The following is an 18,532-nucleotide window of genomic DNA, read 5'->3' as shown; positions in this document are numbered from 1 at the left end:
TCTCCCAGACGCCATTTCCTGGGCGGGTGCAGATTCGTGAAAACCGGCGGGCTTTCGCAGAAGCCAGCTGCCCTGTTTGGGACATCAGGCAGGGAAAAGCCACGAATCTGCACCCGCCCAGTGGAGCCCAACTGTGAGTGCTCCTTGTAAATGTTTCTCTACTGTCCTCTTGCGTGAATCTTTTGGGAGTGGGGCAAAAGAGGCTCCAGAAATCTGCTCTCCCAGATGCCATTTCCAGGGCAGGTCTCCAGAACGTGAAAACCGGCGGGCTTTCGCAGAAGCCAGCAGCCCTGTTTGGGACATCAGGCAGGGAAAAGCCACGAATCTGCGCCCGCCCAGTGGAGCCCAACTGTGAGTGCTCCTTGTAAATGTTTCTCTACTGTCCTCTTGCGTGAAACTCTTGGGAGTGGGGCAAAAGAGGCTCCAGAAATCTGCTCTCCCAGACGCCATTTCCAGGGCGGGTCTCCAGAACGTGAAAACCGGCGGGCTTTTGCAGAAGCCAGCTGCCCTGTTTGGGACATCAGGCAGGGAAAAGCCACGAATCTGCGCCCGCCCAGTGGAGCCCAACTGTGAGTGCTCCTTGTAAATGTTTCTCTACTGTCCTCTTGCGTGAAACTCTTGGGAGTGGGGCAAAAGAGGCTCCAGAAATCTGCTCTCCCAGACGCCATTTCCAGGGCGGGTCTCCAGAACGTGAAAACCGGCGGGCTTTCGCAGAAGCCAGCTGCCCTGTTTGGGACATCAGGCAGGGAAAAGCCACGAATCTGCACCCGCCCAGTGGAGCCCAACTGTGAGTGCTCCTTGTAAATGTTTCTCTACTGTCCTCTTGCGTGAAACTCTTGGGAGTGGGGCAAAAGAGGCTCCAGAAATTTGCTCTCCCAGACGCCATTTCCAGGGCGGGTCTCCAGAACGTGAAAACCGGCGGGCTTTCGCAGAAGCCAGCTGCCCTGTTTGGGACATCAGGCAGGGAAAAGCCACGAATCTGCGCCCGCCCAGTGGAGCCCAACTGTGAGTGCTCCTTGTAAATGTTTCTCTACTGTCCTCTTGCGTGAAACTCTTGGGAGTGGGGCAAAAGAGGCTCCAGAAATCTGCTCTCCCAGACGCCATTTCCAGGGCGGGTCTCCAGAACGTGAAAACCGGCGGGCTTTCGCAGAAGCCAGCTGCCCTGTTTGGGACATCAGGCAGGGAAAAGCCACGAATCTGCACCCGACCAGTGGAGCCCAACTGTGAGTGCTCCTTGTAAATGTTTCTCTACTGTCCTCTTGCGTGAAACTCTTGGGAGTGGGGCAAAAGAGGCTCCAGAAATCTGCTCTCCCAGACGCCATTTCCAGGGCGGGTCTCCAGAACGTGAAAACCGGCGGGCTTTCGCAGAAGCCAGCTGCCCTGTTTGGGACATCAGGCAGGGAAAAGCCACGAATCTGCACCCGCCCAGTGGAGCCCAACTGTGAGTGCTCCTTGTAAATGTTTCTCTACTGTCCTCTTGCGTGAAACTCTTGGGAGTGGGGCAAAAGAGGCTCCAGAAATTTGCTCTCCCAGACGCCATTTCCAGGGCGGGTCTCCAGAACGTGAAATCCGGCGGGCTTTCGCAGAAGCCAGCTGCCCTGTTTGGGACATCAGGCAGGGAAAAGCCACGAATCTGCACCCGCCCAGTGGAGCCCAACTGTGAGTGCTCCTTGTAAATGTTTCTCTACTGTCCTCTTGCGTGAAACTCTTGGGAGTGGGGCAAAAGAGGCTCCAGAAATCTGCTCTCCCAGACGCCATTTCCAGGGCGGGTCTCCAGAACGTGAAAACCGGCGGGCTTTCGCAGAAGCCAGCTGCCCTGTTTGGGACATCAGGCAGGGAAAAGCCACGAATCTGCGCCCGCCCAGTGGAGCCCAACTGTGAGTGCTCCTTGTAAATGTTTCTCTACTGTCCTCTTGCGTGAAACTCTTGGGAGTGGGGCAAAAGAGGCTCCAGAAATCTGCTCTCCCAGACGCCATTTCCAGGGCGGGTCTCCAGAACGTGAAAACCGGCGGGCTTTCGCAGAAGCCAGCTGCCCTGTTTGGGACATCAGGCAGGGAAAAGCCACGAATCTGCGCCCGCCCAGTGGAGCCCAACTGTGAGTGCTCCTTGTAAATGTTTCTCTACTGTCCTCTTGCGTGAAACTCTTGGGAGTGGGGCAAAAGAGGCTCCAGAAATCTGCTCTCCCAGACGCCATTTCCAGGGCGGGTCTCCAGAACGTGAAAACCGGCGGGCTTTCGCAGAAGCCAGCTGCCCTGTTTGGGACATCAGGCAGGGAAAAGCCACGAATCTGCGCCCGCCCAGTGGAGCCCAACTGTGAGTGCTCCTTGTAAATGTTTCTCTACTGTCCTCTTGCGTGAAACTCTTGGGAGTGGGGCAAAAGAGGCTCCAGAAATCTGCTCTCCCAGACGCCATTTCCAGGGCGGGTCTCCAGAACGTGAAAACCGGCGGGCTTTCGCAGAAGCCAGCTGCCCTGTTTGGGACATCAGGCAGGGAAAAGCCACGAATCTGCACCCGCCCAGTGGAGCCCAACTGTGAGTGCTCCTTGTAAATGTTTCTCTACTGTCCTCTTGCGTGAAACTCTTGGGAGTGGGGCAAAAGAGGCTCCAGAAATTTGCTCTCCCAGACGCCATTTCCAGGGCGGGTCTCCAGAACGTGAAAACCGGCGGGCTTTCGCAGAAGCCAGCTGCCCTGTTTGGGACATCAGGCAGGGAAAAGCCACGAATCTGCACCCGCCCAGTGGAGCCCAACTGTGAGTGCTCCTTGTAAATGTTTCTCTACTGTCCTCTTGCGTGAAACTCTTGGGAGTGGGGCAAAAGAGGCTCCAGAAATCTGCTCTCCCAGACGCCATTTCCAGGGCGGGTCTCCAGAACGTGAAAACCGGCGGGCTTTCGCAGAAGCCAGCTGCCCTGTTTGGGACATCAGGCAGGGAAAAGCCACGAATCTGCGCCCGCCCAGTGGAGCCCAACTGTGAGTGCTCCTTGTAAATGTTTCTCTACTGTCCTCTTGCGTGAAACTCTTGGGAGTGGGGCAAAAGAGGCTCCAGAAATCTGCTCTCCCAGACGCCATTTCCAGGGCGGGTCTCCAGAACGTGAAAACCGGCGGGCTTTCGCAGAAGCCAGCTGCCCTGTTTGGGACATCAGGCAGGGAAAAGCCACGAATCTGCGCCCGCCCAGTGGAGCCCAACTGTGAGTGCTCCTTGTAAATGTTTCTCTACTGTCCTCTTGCGTGAAACTCTTGGGAGTGGGGCAAAAGAGGCTCCAGAAATCTGCTCTCCCAGACGCCATTTCCAGGGCGGGTCTCCAGAACGTGAAAACCGGCGGGCTTTCGCAGAAGCCAGCTGCCCTGTTTGGGACTTCAGGCAGGGAAAAGCCACGAATCTGCGCCCGCCCAGTGGAGCCCAACTGTGAGTGCTCCTTGTAAATGTTTCTCTACTGTCCTCTTGCGTGAAACTCTTGGGAGTGGGGCAAAAGAGGCTCCAGAAATCTGCTCTCCCAGATGCCATTTCCAGGGCGGGTCTCCAGAACGTGAAAACCGGCGGGCTTTCGCAGAAGCCAGCTGCCCTGTTTGGGACATCAGGCAGGGAAAAGCCACGAATCTGCGCCCGCCCAGTGGAGCCCAACTGTGAGTGCTCCTTGTAAATGTTTCTCTACTGTCCTCTTGCGTGAAACTCTTGGGAGTGGGGCAAAAGAGGCTCCAGAAATCTGCTCTCCCAGACGCCATTTCCAGGGCGGGTCTCCAGAACGTGAAAACCGGCGGGCTTTCGCAGAAGCCAGCTGCCCTGTTTGGGACATCAGGCAGGGAAAAGCCACGAATCTGCACCCGCCCAGTGGAGCCCAACTGTGAGTGCTCCTTGTAAATGTTTCTCTACTGTCCTCTTGCGTGAAACTCTTGGGAGTGGGGCAAAAGAGGCTCCAGAAATCTGCTCTCCCAGACGCCATTTCCAGGGCGGGTCTCCAGAACGTGAAAACCGGCGGGCTTTCGCAGAAGCCAGCTGCCCTGTTTGGGACATCAGGCAGGGAAAAGCCACGAATCTGCACCCGCCCAGTGGAGCCCAACTGTGAGTGCTCCTTGTAAATGTTTCTCTACTGTCCTCTTGCGTGAAACTCTTAGGAGTGGGGCAAAAGAGGCTCCAGCAGAGCATGGCCGCTCCGCTTCGCTACGCGGCCATGCGCTCTTTCTAAGAAAAGAACACCATCGTAACAAGAAGAAAAAAATCACACTAAAAAATGAGCTATAACACAGAAGCAAGCATTCGTCTTCGGACTGTCTTCTCCGTTGAATGCTTGGGCCTAAGATTTGATCCAGTGTGAGGCTTCACCCACGGAGGACTCCCCTCCTCTAGAGACAAGTCAGCCCATCAGGACAGGGCGGAGCCAGAGAAGTGTGCTGCCTACATCATATAGCCAATGAATACCACCACAACACGTAGAAAAACCCAAAATACAAGTGTGACAATGGGGAAACAAGGCAGGCCAGCATCAGACATAGAGAATGAAGAGGACAATTCTGATGACCAGATAATGGCCAACCAACTAATCAACCTCTCAGATAAGGACTTTACACTAGCAATATGGAATATGTTCAAAGAACTCAAAGTAACCATGAATCGAGTTGAACAGAACACTAATAAGAACCAAGAAAATATGAAGACAGAAATCACAAAACTCCAAACTGAAATAACATATCAATTAACAGGCCTGAAAAAGTCAGTAAACGAAGTGAATGACAAAATGGATAAGCTCTGGGACAGGGTATCAGAAGCTGAAAATAGACTTGGTGCTGTGGAAGATGAGATACATAACAATTCCATACAGCAGGAGAGATTGGACAAAAAACTTAAAGCAAATGAGCAGACAATGAAAAAATTAGTCAAAGAATGGGAACAGATGAAAATAGAAGTCTATGATAAGATCAACAGAAACAACTTAAGAAACATTGGAGTCCCAGAGACCCAGGAAGAAAATTCCCAGGAAGAATCAATGGTCAAGAACATCATTAAAGAGAAACTTCCAGAGCTAAAGAATATAGGTGATCAAATCCTGCATGCTCGAAGAGTACCAACAAAAAAAGAGACCCCAGAAAAAACACCCCAAGACACATCCTAGTCACAATGACAAATCCCACAGATAGAGACAGAATTCTGAAAACAGCAAGATCAAAAGGGGAAATTACGTTCAAGCAAGCGTCCTTGAGATTTACAGCAGACCTGTCACGAGAAACACTCAATGCCAGAAAGCAGTGGTGGGATATTGTGACAAGACTGAATGAAATGAATGCTTCACCCAGAATACTATACCCAGCAAAACTCACTTTCCGATTTGACGGAAGAATACATGGTTTTACAGACAAAAAGCAGCTCAGAAACTTTACAGACTCCAAACCAGTCTTAAGAGAAAAACTGAAAGACCTAATTTAAGACAAGACTAACCAAGAGACACACCAAATTTCGATATAAAGATGGAATTAAATCCCAGGACAATTCTTTCTCTCAATGTCAATGGACTAAATGCACCAGTCAAGAGACACAGAGTGGCTAAATGGATCAAAAAACTCAATCCAACCTTCTGCTGCCTACAAGAAACGAACCTGAATAGTAAGAACAAACATAGACTCAAAATAAAAGGCTGGAGAAAAATTATCCAAGCAAACAACACCCATAAAAAAGCTGGAGTGGCCATACTAATATCAGATAATGCAAACTTTATACTCAGGAAGTTTGTAAGGGACAAAGATGGACATTTTATATTAATCAAGGGGTATGTAGAGCAGGAAGAAATAACTCTCCTAAACATATATGCACTGAATGAGGGGCCAGCAAAATATTTAATACAACTGTTGACAAATCTGAAAAATAATATCAATAACAACACAATAATTGTGGGGGACCTTAACACGGCTTTGGCAACACTGGATAGGTCAACCAGACTGAAACCCAACAAGAATATACTAGACCTGAGGAGAGAAATGGAAGAAAGAGGCTTAGTGGATATATATAGGACACTCCACCCCCAGAAACCTGGATACACATTCTTCTCCAATGTACATGGGACATTCTCCAGGATAGACTACATGCTGGCACATAAAACATACCTCCATAATATCAAGAGGATAGAAATTTTGCAGACTGCCTTTGCTGACCACAAGGCTCTGAAATTATTTGTGAATTCCAAAGGGACTCAGAAGAAAAACCTTAACACCTGGAAGTTAAACAGCCTCATACTCAATAACCAGTGGGTCCGAGATGAAATCAAGGAGGAAATCAAAAGGTTCCTGAAAATAAATGACAATAAAGACACAAACTATCAGAACTTATGGGACACAGCAAAAGCAGTACTGAGAGGAAAATTTATAGCTTTGCAAGCACACATCAGGAAGGAAGAAGGAGCTTACCTGAGTAGCCTAATGACACAGCTAATAGAACTAGAAAATGCTCAACAAAAGGACCCAAAAATATGAAGACAGAAGAAAATAACAAAGCTAAGAGCAGAAATCAACGAAGTGGAAACCCAAAAAACAATCCGAAAGATCAACAAAAGCAGAAGTTGGTTCTTTGAAAAAATAAACAAGATTGATAGACCACTGGCAAACCTAACAAAGAGAGAGAGAGAGAAACTTGATAACTCGTATTAGGAATGAAAAAGGAGAGATCACTACTGATATGACAGAGATTCAAAGGGTAATCAGAAACTACTTTGAGAAACTCTACGCCACTAAAAATGAGAACCTGGAAGAAATGGATAAATTCTTTGACTCTTATAATCTTCCACGGTTGAAGGAAGAGGATGTAGCATATCTAAACACCCCCATCACCATTGATGAAATTAGAATGGTAATCAAAGGTCTGCCGAAAAACAAAAGCCCAGGCCCAGATGGATTCACTAATGAATTCTTTCAAACGTTCCAAGAGGAACTACTACCAGTCCTGGCAAGACTCTTTCATGAAATTGAACAAACGGAAACACTTCCAAATAGCTTTTATGAAGCCAACATCACGTTGATACCTAAACCAGACAGAGATGCTACAAAAAAAGAAAATTACAGACCAATATCGTTGATGAATGCAGATGCAAAGATCCTCAACAAAATCCTGGCAAATAGGATTCAATGCCTCATTAAGAAGATCATCCACTATGATCAAGTAGGTTTCATCCCAGGAATGCAAGGCTGGTTTAACATCCGTAAATCTATCAACATCATACACAACATCAATAACAAGAAAAATAAAAACCACATGATCATATCAATAGATGCAGAGAAAGCATTTGATAAGGTCCAACACCCATTCTTGATCAAACCTCTCAGCAAGATGGGAATGGAAGGAACCTTTCTCAATCTAGTTGAAGCCATCTACCACAATCCAGTGGCAAATATTATCCTCAACGGAGAAAAACTAAAAGCCTTCCCTCTAAATTCTGGTACAAGACAAAGCTGTCCTTTCTCACCACTCCTATTCAACATAGCACTGGAAGTACTTGCTATAGCGATCAGGCAAGAAAAAGATATCAAGGGAATCCAGATAGGAAAGGAAAAAGTCAAGCTCTCACTGTTTGCAGATGACATGATACTCTACTTAGAAAACCCTAAAGACTCTACCAAAAAGCTTCTAGAAACAATAGACTCATATAGCAAAGTGGCAGGCTACAAAATTAACACACAAAAATCAATGGCCTTTCTATACACCAACAGTAATAAGGAAGAAATGGACATTAAGAAAACAACCCCATTCACAATAGTGCCACACAAACTCAAATATCTTGGAATCAACTTGACTAAAAATGTGAAGGACCTATACAGAGAAAACTATAAAACTCTGCTCCAAGAAATAAGAGGACACGCGGAAATGGAAATGCATACCCTGCTCGTGGATTGGCAGGATTAACATCATCAAAATGGCAATACTCCCCAAGGCATTATACAGATTTAATGCTATCCCTCTATAGATACCCATGACATTCTTTAAAGAAGTGGATCAGACACTTTTGAAATTCATTTGGAACAATAAGCACCCTTGAATAGCCAAAGCAATCATTGGGAAAAAGAATATGGGAGGAATTACTTTCCCCAACTTTAAACTGTACTACAAAGCAATAGTTATCAAAAGAGCATGGTATTGGAATAAGGACAGGCCCTCAGATCAGTGGAATAGGCTTGAATACTCAGAAAATTTTCCCCAGACATACAATCAACTAATTTTTGATAAAGGAGCAGGAAACCCTAAATGGAGCAGGGAAAGCCTCTTCAACAAGTGGTGTTGGCACAACTGGATAGCCACTTGCAAAAAATTGAACTTAGACCCCCAGCTATCATCATGTACGAAGGTAAAATCCAAATGGATTAAAGACCTCGATATCAGCCCCAAAACCATAAGATATATAGAACAGCACATAGGCAAGGCACTCCAGGACATTACAGGCATCTTCAAGGAGGAAACTGCACTCTCCAAGCAAGTGAAAGCAGAGATTAACAGATGGGAATATATTAAGCTGAGAAGCTTCTGCACCTCAAAGGAAATAGTGCCCAGGATACAAGAGCCACCCACTGAGTGGGAGAAACTATTCACCCAATACCCATCAGATAGGGGCTAATCTCCAAAATATACAAGGCACTGACAGAACTTTACAAGAAAAAAACATCTAATCCCATCAAAAAATGGGGAGAAGAAATGTACAGACACTTTGACAAAAAAGAAATACAAATGGCCAAAAGACACATGAAAAAGTGCTCCACATCACTAATCATCAGGGAGATGCAAATCAAAACAACGATGAGATACCACCTCACACCACAGAGAATGGCACACATCACAAAGAATGAGAATAAACAGTGTTGGCGGGGATGTGGAGAGAAAGGAACTCTTATCCACTGCTGGTGGGAATGCCGTCTAGTTCAACCTTTATGGAAAGCGATATGGAGATTCCTCCAAAAACTGGAAATCGAGCTCCCATATGATCCAGCTATACCACTCCTAGGAATATACCCTAAGAACACAAAAATACAGTACAAAAACCCCTTCCTTACACCCATATTCATTGCAGCACTATTTACCATAGCAAGACTCTGGAAACAACCAAGATGCCCTTCAACAGATGAATGGCTAAAGAAACTGTGGTACATATACACAATGGAATATTATGCAGCTGTCAGGAGAGATGAAGTCATGAAATTTTCCTATACATGGATGTACACGGAATCTATTATGCTGAGTGAAATAAGCCAGAGAGAGAGAGAAACACAGAATGGTCTCACTCATCTATGGGTTTTAAGAAAAATGAAAGACATTCTTGCAATAATAATTTTTAGACACAAAAGAGAAAAGAGCTGGAAGTTCCAGCTCACCACAGGAAGCTCACCACAAAGAGTGATGAGTTTAACTATAGAAATAACTACATTCTGAACTTTCCTAATAATGAGAATGTATGAGGGAAATGGAGAGCCTGTTTAGAGTACAGGCAGGGGTTAGGTGGGGAGGAGGGAGACTTGGGACATTGGTGGTGGGAATGTTGCACTGGTGATGGGTGGCGTTCTTTACATGACTGAAACCCAAACACAATCATGTATGTAATCAAGGTGTTTAAATAAAATAAAAAAAAAAACAAATAACTGTAGTAGAATGCCTGTCTTGAATTCAGGCAGGGGACGGGAAGGGAGAAGGGGGGCATTGGGAGAGGAGAATGTTACACTGATGAAGGGGAATGTTCTGTTTGTGACTGTAACCCAACTATCCAAATATAATCATTTTGTAATCATGGTACTTTAAAAAAATATATATACATATATATATATATCTATATATAAATATATATATATATATAGAGAGAGAGAGAGAGAGAGATGTTACATTACCCAGTTTCTACTCCAATGGTCTTCTATATCCTGTCCTTAAAGTAGGAAGGAAAACTATGTCTTATGGCATCGCTACTTTTTTTAGAGAAATTTCTATATTGTTCTTAATAGAGGTATGGAATAAAGGTATTTATCAGATAATATTTCCATAAACAGTAAATTAGGGTTGCTCAAATTGACACTAATGTCTCATTTCCTTTAAGTCTCAGAAGATTGTATTAGTTCCCTGAAACATCCATTCACTCTCTGCCTTAGATGGCACAGTTTAGACATTCAACATTTGAGGATATTATTGATGTGAAGGTGTTTGGTACCATTATCTATAAAAATTTAGGCAGTTTTTATGGTCAGCATTTCTTTTTTATTAATATCTTTATTTAAGCACCATGGTTACAAATATGATTGTAGTTTGATTTCATTTATCAAAAAGAACACTCCCAGAGCTGTGGCGCAAGCGGTAAAGCGTCTTCCTTTTCTGTGCTAGACTGACCGTGGTTGGATCACCGATATCCCATATGGTCCCCCAAGCCAGGAGTGATTTCTGAGCGCATAGCCAGGAGTAACACCTGAGTGAAACTGGGTGTGGCCCCAACCCCCCAGTCCCCCCCAAAAACACCCACTCCCCTTCACCAGTGTAACCTTCTCACCACAATGACCCTATCTCCATCCTCCCTCGTTCCTAGCCTGTATTCAAGACGGGCATTCAATTTCTCTCACTCATTACCATTGTCATGATAGTGGTTAGTAAAGTTATTTCTTTAACTGCACTCACAACTCTTTGTGGTAAGCTTCATTTTATGAGCCAATGCTTCCATCCCTCTTTTCTATTGTCTCTGGGTATTATTACAATATCTTATATTTTTCTAAAATCTCACAGATGAGTGAGACTATTATGTGTCTATCTCTCTAATTCTGACTTATTTCATTCAGCATAATAGTTTCCATGTCCATCCATGTATAAGAAAATTTCATGACTTCATTTTTCCTGATGGCTGCAAATTAGTCCATTGTGTATATGTACTACAGCTTCTGGAAACAACCTGACAACAGATGAGTGGCTAAAGAAGCTGTGGTTCGTATACATAATGGACTACTATGCAGGATTTCTTTTACAGGAGCCACTAAGTGTTTCTTGAATATCTGGTTTAATACAATGTTTTTTTAATAGGTATTACTCTAGGCCTCCCAATAACTTAAACAGACTGGATCTCCCTAGCGCTAGGGGCCCAAGTAACATCACATTCTCATACTTTTGCATTGACCAGTCAGTCTGGTTTGCCAAGAATCCCCAGAGTTATTCCTGAGTTTTGCTTTGGAGACCAACCAAATAATTTTCAATTAAGTTTCCAAATGTCCCAAATTATTTCCCATATTTGCTAACGTTTTTACTTTTGTTTACATGGTATATGTTTAATATTATTTCACTTTGCTTTTCTCTAAGTTTTCATTTATCTGGATAATTAAATCGAATAAGCATTTGTATATCTGCTGAAATGTTTATGTGGCTTCTTTACACATTGAATTCAATTACTGATGTGTCGTTTACCATATCTACACTTTTGTATATTTTAATTATCACAATGTCTTCTCTCAGTCTTGTTTTTTTTTTAACTTTACACTATTAATATTGTTGTTTATTTCCCACTTTTAGAAAGTTGTCACACTTGTGTTCTTTTTCAGGAGGAAATTATTTAAAAATGTATTCTGCTGCTTTTTAAAAAATTATATATATTTATAAGTGAATAATTACCCTTTTTATTTCTTTTCTTTGGACCACACCTAGAGTTGCTTAGGGTTTACTCCTGAGTCTGCTCAAAGAATATTGTTTTTGGAATTCAGAGGACAATATTTGATGCCAAGAATAGAAACAGCCCAATGTCTCTTCTGGGTTATGAAGTTTTCTATTTGTTCCCTTGATTTGCACTATAGCTTCTTCCATGCATAAATTGATCAGCTACCTGGTGTCTGTTTATAGGTAATATTCTATTGTTATATTTGTAAAGATGTATAAGTCTTATTTGAATAGTTTTATGGTAGCTTTGTCAAAAACTTTAAGTATGTTTATATTAACCTCCTGAAAAAGATTCTGTTCCACAAATAATTTTGTTTGTTTGTTTTTGGTTTTGGGCCTCACCTGGTGATGCTCAGGTTACTCCTGGCTTGGGGGACAATATGGGATGCCAGGGGATTGAACCATGATCTATCCTAGGTCAGCTGCATGCAAGGCAAAATGCCCTACCACTGTGCGACAGCTCGGCCCCTCTTCTAGAAAATTGTTATTTATTTAATCTTATCTTTCTTATAAAAGATTCAAATGGTGGGGTGGAATGGTTGTACAAGCAGTAGGGCATTTGCCTTACACCCAGCTGACTTGGGATGGACCATGGTTTGATCAACTGGCATCTCATATGGTCCACCAAGCCAGGAGCAATTTCTGAGTGCATAGCCAGGAGTAACCCCTAAGCATCACCAGGTGTGGCCCAAATACCAAAAAAGGAAAAAAAAAGATTCAAATAGCTCAGTTCCATAAAACATTTGTTTGTATTTGGCTTATTTTGATTAAATTTATAGAATAGTTAAGAAAATGTTGCCAAATGTCGAATATTGGGTCAATTCACAAATTTACTTTTGTATACAAAACTTTTTATATAGTTTATAGTAGTAATTGATTAATCTATAAATTTTTTAAATTATTAATTTTTAGAAAACTTACATTTTATCATTATTCTATTTTAGTATGTTTGTGATATTATAATGGCTTTTGATAAATGAATATATATAATATTAAATTATCATGTGATCATTCATTTCAATAAACTATTGCATCTAAATTTACTCTATTTTCTTATAAGATGTACTGATAAAATAATGACTATTTATGGATTTATTTTTGATAATTTTAATCATTCTCTTTTCTCTTTTTCCTGATCTTGTTTTACAGGTCAAAACAGTTAAAATGACATATAAGAGTGACTATAATCATAAAAATTTCTTTTCTCCTCCAACTCATATGAAAATGCAACTAAAATTTGTCAAATCAGAAAATATAATGTTTACTTTCATTTATGTTGTAATGTATTTTAAGTGTCTTTATCACATTTAAAAAATGCAACCTGTAAGTACAGATTTTCTAGAATTATCAGGAAAAGAATAAAATTTTGTCAGCTTTTAGTATCAATTTAAATTTTTATGTCTTTCATAAGTCTAAAATATAATTTATTTTAATTATACTCTTAAAAATCATCACTGGGGGTCTGGAGCTATACAGTGTTTGCCTTGGATACAGCTGACTCAGGATGTACCATGTTTTGTTCCCCATTGTCCCATATGGTCCCTCAAGCCAGTAGCGATTTCTAAGTGGCAGACTTTTTCTACTCTCCATTCCTCTCTCTTCTTTTTTTTTAATTCTTTTTAGACACTGTGATTTTCCAAATTGTTACTGAAAGGGTATCATGCATATAACCTTATCTCCTTTCAGCACCCAGTCCTTGGCCAGAATGATCAATTTCAACTATCATTGTCATAGTCATATTCCTTCTCTGCCCTAATTGCAAACACCTGCTATTTGAAGCAAGATTCCTATTATGGCCTAATGCTCCTGGCTCTCTTCTCTATTGCCTCTGGATATTGATATCACATTATCTTTTTCATATCTCACAAATTAGTGTTATTATCTATGCCTATCCATCTCCCTCTCTCATTTTGCTCAACATATTTTCCATATCCATGCATATACAAGCAACATTTCATACCTTCTCTTTTACAAACAGCTGCATAGTATTTCATTCTGTAGATGTACACCATTTCTTTAGCCACTCATCTGTTCTGAGGCGCTTGTGTTATTTCCAGATTCCAGTTAATCTTACTCCTTATCAGATATATCTTGTTCCTTATGTATATTACCCCATATCGGATGGACATTATGTTAGTAGTTTCTCCCATTCCATGCATATTCTTTGTATCCTCTTCACCATTTTCTTTAAGGTAAAGAGATTCTTAGTGTAATATAATTTTCTTTAGTTTTGCTTATACTTGCTTGGCCAGTGGTATTTCATTCTAGAAGATGTTTTTGGCTATATTGTCAAGAAGAATTTTGTCTACATTTTTCTCTATGCACCTTAAGGTTTAAGGTCTGATATCAAGATCTTTAGTCCATTTTCATTTGAGTTTTTTTGCATTTTTTAAAGAAGTCTCTTTAAAGAGAGTTCTCAGTTTAATTTTTTGCAAGTAATTAACCAGTTCGCCCAATACCACTTTTCAGAGTCTTTCATTGTTCCATTTTATATATCTTGCCCCTTTATTAAAGATTAATTGATCATAGAGCTGAGCTTCTGTCTCAGAATATTTAAATGAAGTATATTCCATTGATCTGATCATCTGTCTTTATTCAGTACTATACTGTTTATTGACTTCTGCTTGTACATTTTGAAGTTGGAGAAAGTGATGCCTTCCATCTTTTTTCTAGGGATTTCTTTATTTGTGGATGCTTATTGTTCTATATGAATTTCAAGAGAACTTGATCTAGATTTCTTTGAAAAATTGCCATGGATCTCCTTTAAATGCTTTGGGAAGTATTGTCATTTTAATGATATTAATAGCAGGGTATGTTTTTCATTTCCTCAGGTCCTCTTCTGTTTATGTATTGCTATTTTGTTAATTTTGTTGTATAGGATTCAACTTCTTTAGTTAAGTTGAATTCAAGATACTTGTTTTTCTGAGACACAATTATGAATGGTATTGTTATTTTTTCAACATCTATTTCTTCTCTTTCATTATTTGTATATAAAATGCAGTGGAGTTTATTAGTTGGTGCCTGACACTTTACTATATAAACCTATTGTTCTTAAAAGCTTTATGATAGAGTTTTTAGGGTTTTATAAATATAGTATCACATCATCCACAAAGAGAAAGAGCTTAATTTCTTCCTTTCTTATGTGGATGTTCTTAATATATTTTTCTTGCCAGATTGCTATGTCAAGTTTCAGTATTATATTGAACAAAGTGGTGAAAATGGGTAACCTTGTCTTGTGAGTTTAGGATTTCACTATTGAGTATAATCTTTTCATTGAGTTTGTAGTAAATGGCTTTAACAATATTGAGGGACATTTTTTAAACTTCTTTTTTTCACTATTTTTTCCTTTCCTTCTTTTTGCTCTTGCTTCATATTTTGGATCTGAAGAGTCTGAATTCAAGAGTATAAAACCATGACAATCATGGTTTTATATAGCATTTATTATAACACAGGAGAAAAATAAGAATGAATTTTGTTTTATCTTATCTCACATATTTAATACTATAGCTCTTTTTATTTTAAAATAATATCTGATCAAATAACATTTCCTCTCAACCAATTTCTCTTACATCATTGTCTATCAGGCTGGATAACCTATATATCTTAAACACTTATAAATGAAAGTTTTATTTGAACTCAACTTTAGAATGAACATGTGCATTTTGATATATAATTTTTGTTTTTAAGCATTTTTAATTGGCACTGTTTCTGAAACAGCATTTCTAAGAAAGTTAACTTTCTAAAAACAATAGTTTTTCTTATATCTTTTCTACAATTTTGTTTGTTGCTATTAGTTTACTCATAAATCAAACAACTCTAAGTATTTCTCGTAAGTAGTGCTTGGCCATTGATCTTTGCTTTTTTTAGTTTTTATTTTATAAACTTTATTTCTGCTATCATTTTAGTTTAGAAATCATCCAAAAATTCATTAGAATCAGTGCTTATTTACTTAAAACTAGTTTAGTTTCAACTTTTGGATGAAAATATGTGCCTGATCAGAAAGACACTTAAAACTTAGGTCATCTTAAAATTAACTGTCATCTTTTACCTTCTGCCTCCTCTCTTATGGCCCTTCTCCAGGACTCTAGAGTAAATATGAGGGGAAACATTACAGGAAACATAATATAGGCATACTCTTTGTTTCTAAATGCTCCAACATGTTTGGAAAAATTTCAGGTCTTTATGTATTTTATCACTTTTATAGAGAAAACTCTTATATTTATGTTTTATCAATTTATCTCTCCTGTTTTATTGCATATGGAATCAACTCTTCAATTATCACTTCAAATTGATTGGATGACCTCTAACATCAATAGCAAAGTCACTGACTTTTATGGTTTGCAAGTAGGCAGAAACACAAGAAGTCATGTATAAAAATGATGCATATTTGCACAATATTTTTTGGGTTTTTCACTCCATATCTGGTAGTGCTCAGGGCTTATTTCTGTCTATGATCTTTACTGATTGGTTTCCAGAGACTATATGGGATGCAGTAGATGGAGCCCAAGTAGGCTGTTTACAAACAAGTGCTTTGCATGACTCCAGCTCAATGGATTATTCTTACTCAAGTTTATAAAAATATGTGTGCATATATATTAAGAATGAATATTTTCATAATTAATTGCACATCTTGGGTCAAAGGCTAGAGTGCTTATGAGATTGTTGACTTTAAACATTTGTCCCATTTTAAATTGCATTTTAGCAAGTGAATTTTTCAGCCTCAATACTTTATGATGCAGTAAATCATAAATCTATAATTTTATACTTTATGATTTATTGAACTGATTTTTCAAGCAACTATGTCTTTAGAATTCATCCATAAGTGTTTCAAACACCTCTGAGGTCTGAGTGAGCATTTCCTTCTGCTGTGATTCCCTAAGCAGCAAAATATTTTATTCTTTTCTTAATTATGTTTCCATACAGATTTTAACTAGACATGTTCTTTTTTGGCCCTGTCTTATTTTAAATAATTTTAAAATAAGGCCACAGTCTTATTTTGGTATAATAAAATTTTATATATAATTTATTAGCTTTTAATAGATTTGAAGTGATCAGAAAATTATCTACTGTAAATTTCTTCTAACATGTTTATAATTCATAATTAGCAACTTTGTCATGAAATAGCTATTATACATGTTTAGTTCATAGAGATATTTATCATAAATAAACATGGTCTTTGTTGTGCTAACAAATTTATTGAACTACCTGCAATTGGTTTCTTTACCCTTAAAAATATTTTATTTAGACTTATATCTTTACACTCACTCCTATTTAACTCTCCAGTTTTTCACTGCCATTTTTTATGAACCAATGATTCCAGTATAAAATTTCAGGCTTAGATTCACAGGAGAATACCTTAGGTGATTACCAAGTAATAAATGACAATGAGAATAATTGTGAAGTTCAAAGTTGATCATAAATATCAGTTACTGCCTCAACCTGTTGCTAGCTTCTGTGATCTGGAGGGATTATGTGAATAAAGCAGCTACTATTATTCTTTAACTATTACTGCAGTCTGGATCTATGATTTATCTGTTTGAATTTTACTTCATGTATTTCCTATAGTTCCTACAATTAAACTTCAGCATATAGATATTAGTCTTCATATTTCTTAATTTAAGAAACTAAAGACTGAGATGTAGATTTGACATCTTACCAAAGAGACCTGGGTAGTTCATTCAGGTAGGCAGAACAGATACTAGCCCCATATACCAGGATGGCTTTCGTGCTATTTACAAAGCTAAGTTCAGAAGCAGGATATGAAAGAAAAAAAAATTGAATCAGTATTGCATTTTGTGGCAAGTGAAAGAAATTTCAATTAACAATGACTTAAATAAGAAATCCATTGACTCATATAACTACAATTCACCAAACAAGAAACTGGGCTAAGATGTCTTCATAATAATTTTTAAATTAATTAATAATAAATATTCATTAATAATTAATAAATATTTTAAATATTTTATTTGATGTTTTTGTTTGTGACTTCTGTTCTAATGATCCTAAGATAGTTATCAAATTATCAGGCACCATAAATTATAGTGGGTGATCAACAAAATCAAAATGATAAACTTATCACCTTTATAAAGATCTCTCTAATTTATCTTCTGAAAATATTAATTATTTTATTATTTATTAATTAATTATAAGTATCACCAGACTTTAAATATCTTTAGGTATTACAATTTTATGATATTAGTAAGCACTTTCACATTTTTTGCATTCTTCTTTAAGAATAAAAATTAACTTAGTCAATGAAAAATTAAACAAATAATTAGTTTACAACAAAAAAGAACTAAAGAAATGAAATGGTGTACATTCTAAATAACAGCTTTATGTTTCACTCAGAATATTGACAATTCTAGAGTAACTAATAAGGTTTTCTCAGAAATTCAGGCACATAAAAACAAATAAAAAGATAGGTAAGATTATTCTAAATTTTTAAAGTTTTAAGAAGCACTGAATTAAATGCAAAAATAACTTATATTTTAATATGATTTTAGTTATTTTTTATAAAATATGAATATTTTAAAAATGTTATTATATTTTAAGTTGGTGATAACATCATCATTTTATAAAAATATCTTATTTTTAATTTTGATATATACCTATGAACATACTTAGAGGTAATAATAATATGTTCAGATGACTGTACTTAATGAATCAATAACAGCAATAAAGTAACAAAAATAAAAATGGCCAATAGAAAGGATGGAAAATATGGGTCAATTCACAGACTCTTCCAAAGTAAACTTTGTAAATTTAGAGTCTCTATTTCTTTCTATTGTATCACACAACAGTTCTAATTACTCATGTTCCCTTGGTTTTACCAGTATATATTCAGATACATTTGAATATAGATCAGATTTAATTATTTTGTGGAGTATGTGTTTATGT

The sequence above is a fragment of the Suncus etruscus genome, chromosome 5 (genome assembly GCF_024139225.1).
Source record: "Suncus etruscus isolate mSunEtr1 chromosome 5, mSunEtr1.pri.cur, whole genome shotgun sequence".
In the NCBI taxonomy this organism is placed as follows: Eukaryota; Metazoa; Chordata; class Mammalia; order Eulipotyphla; family Soricidae; genus Suncus; species Suncus etruscus.
Note: the sequence above shows the minus strand (reverse complement) of the source record.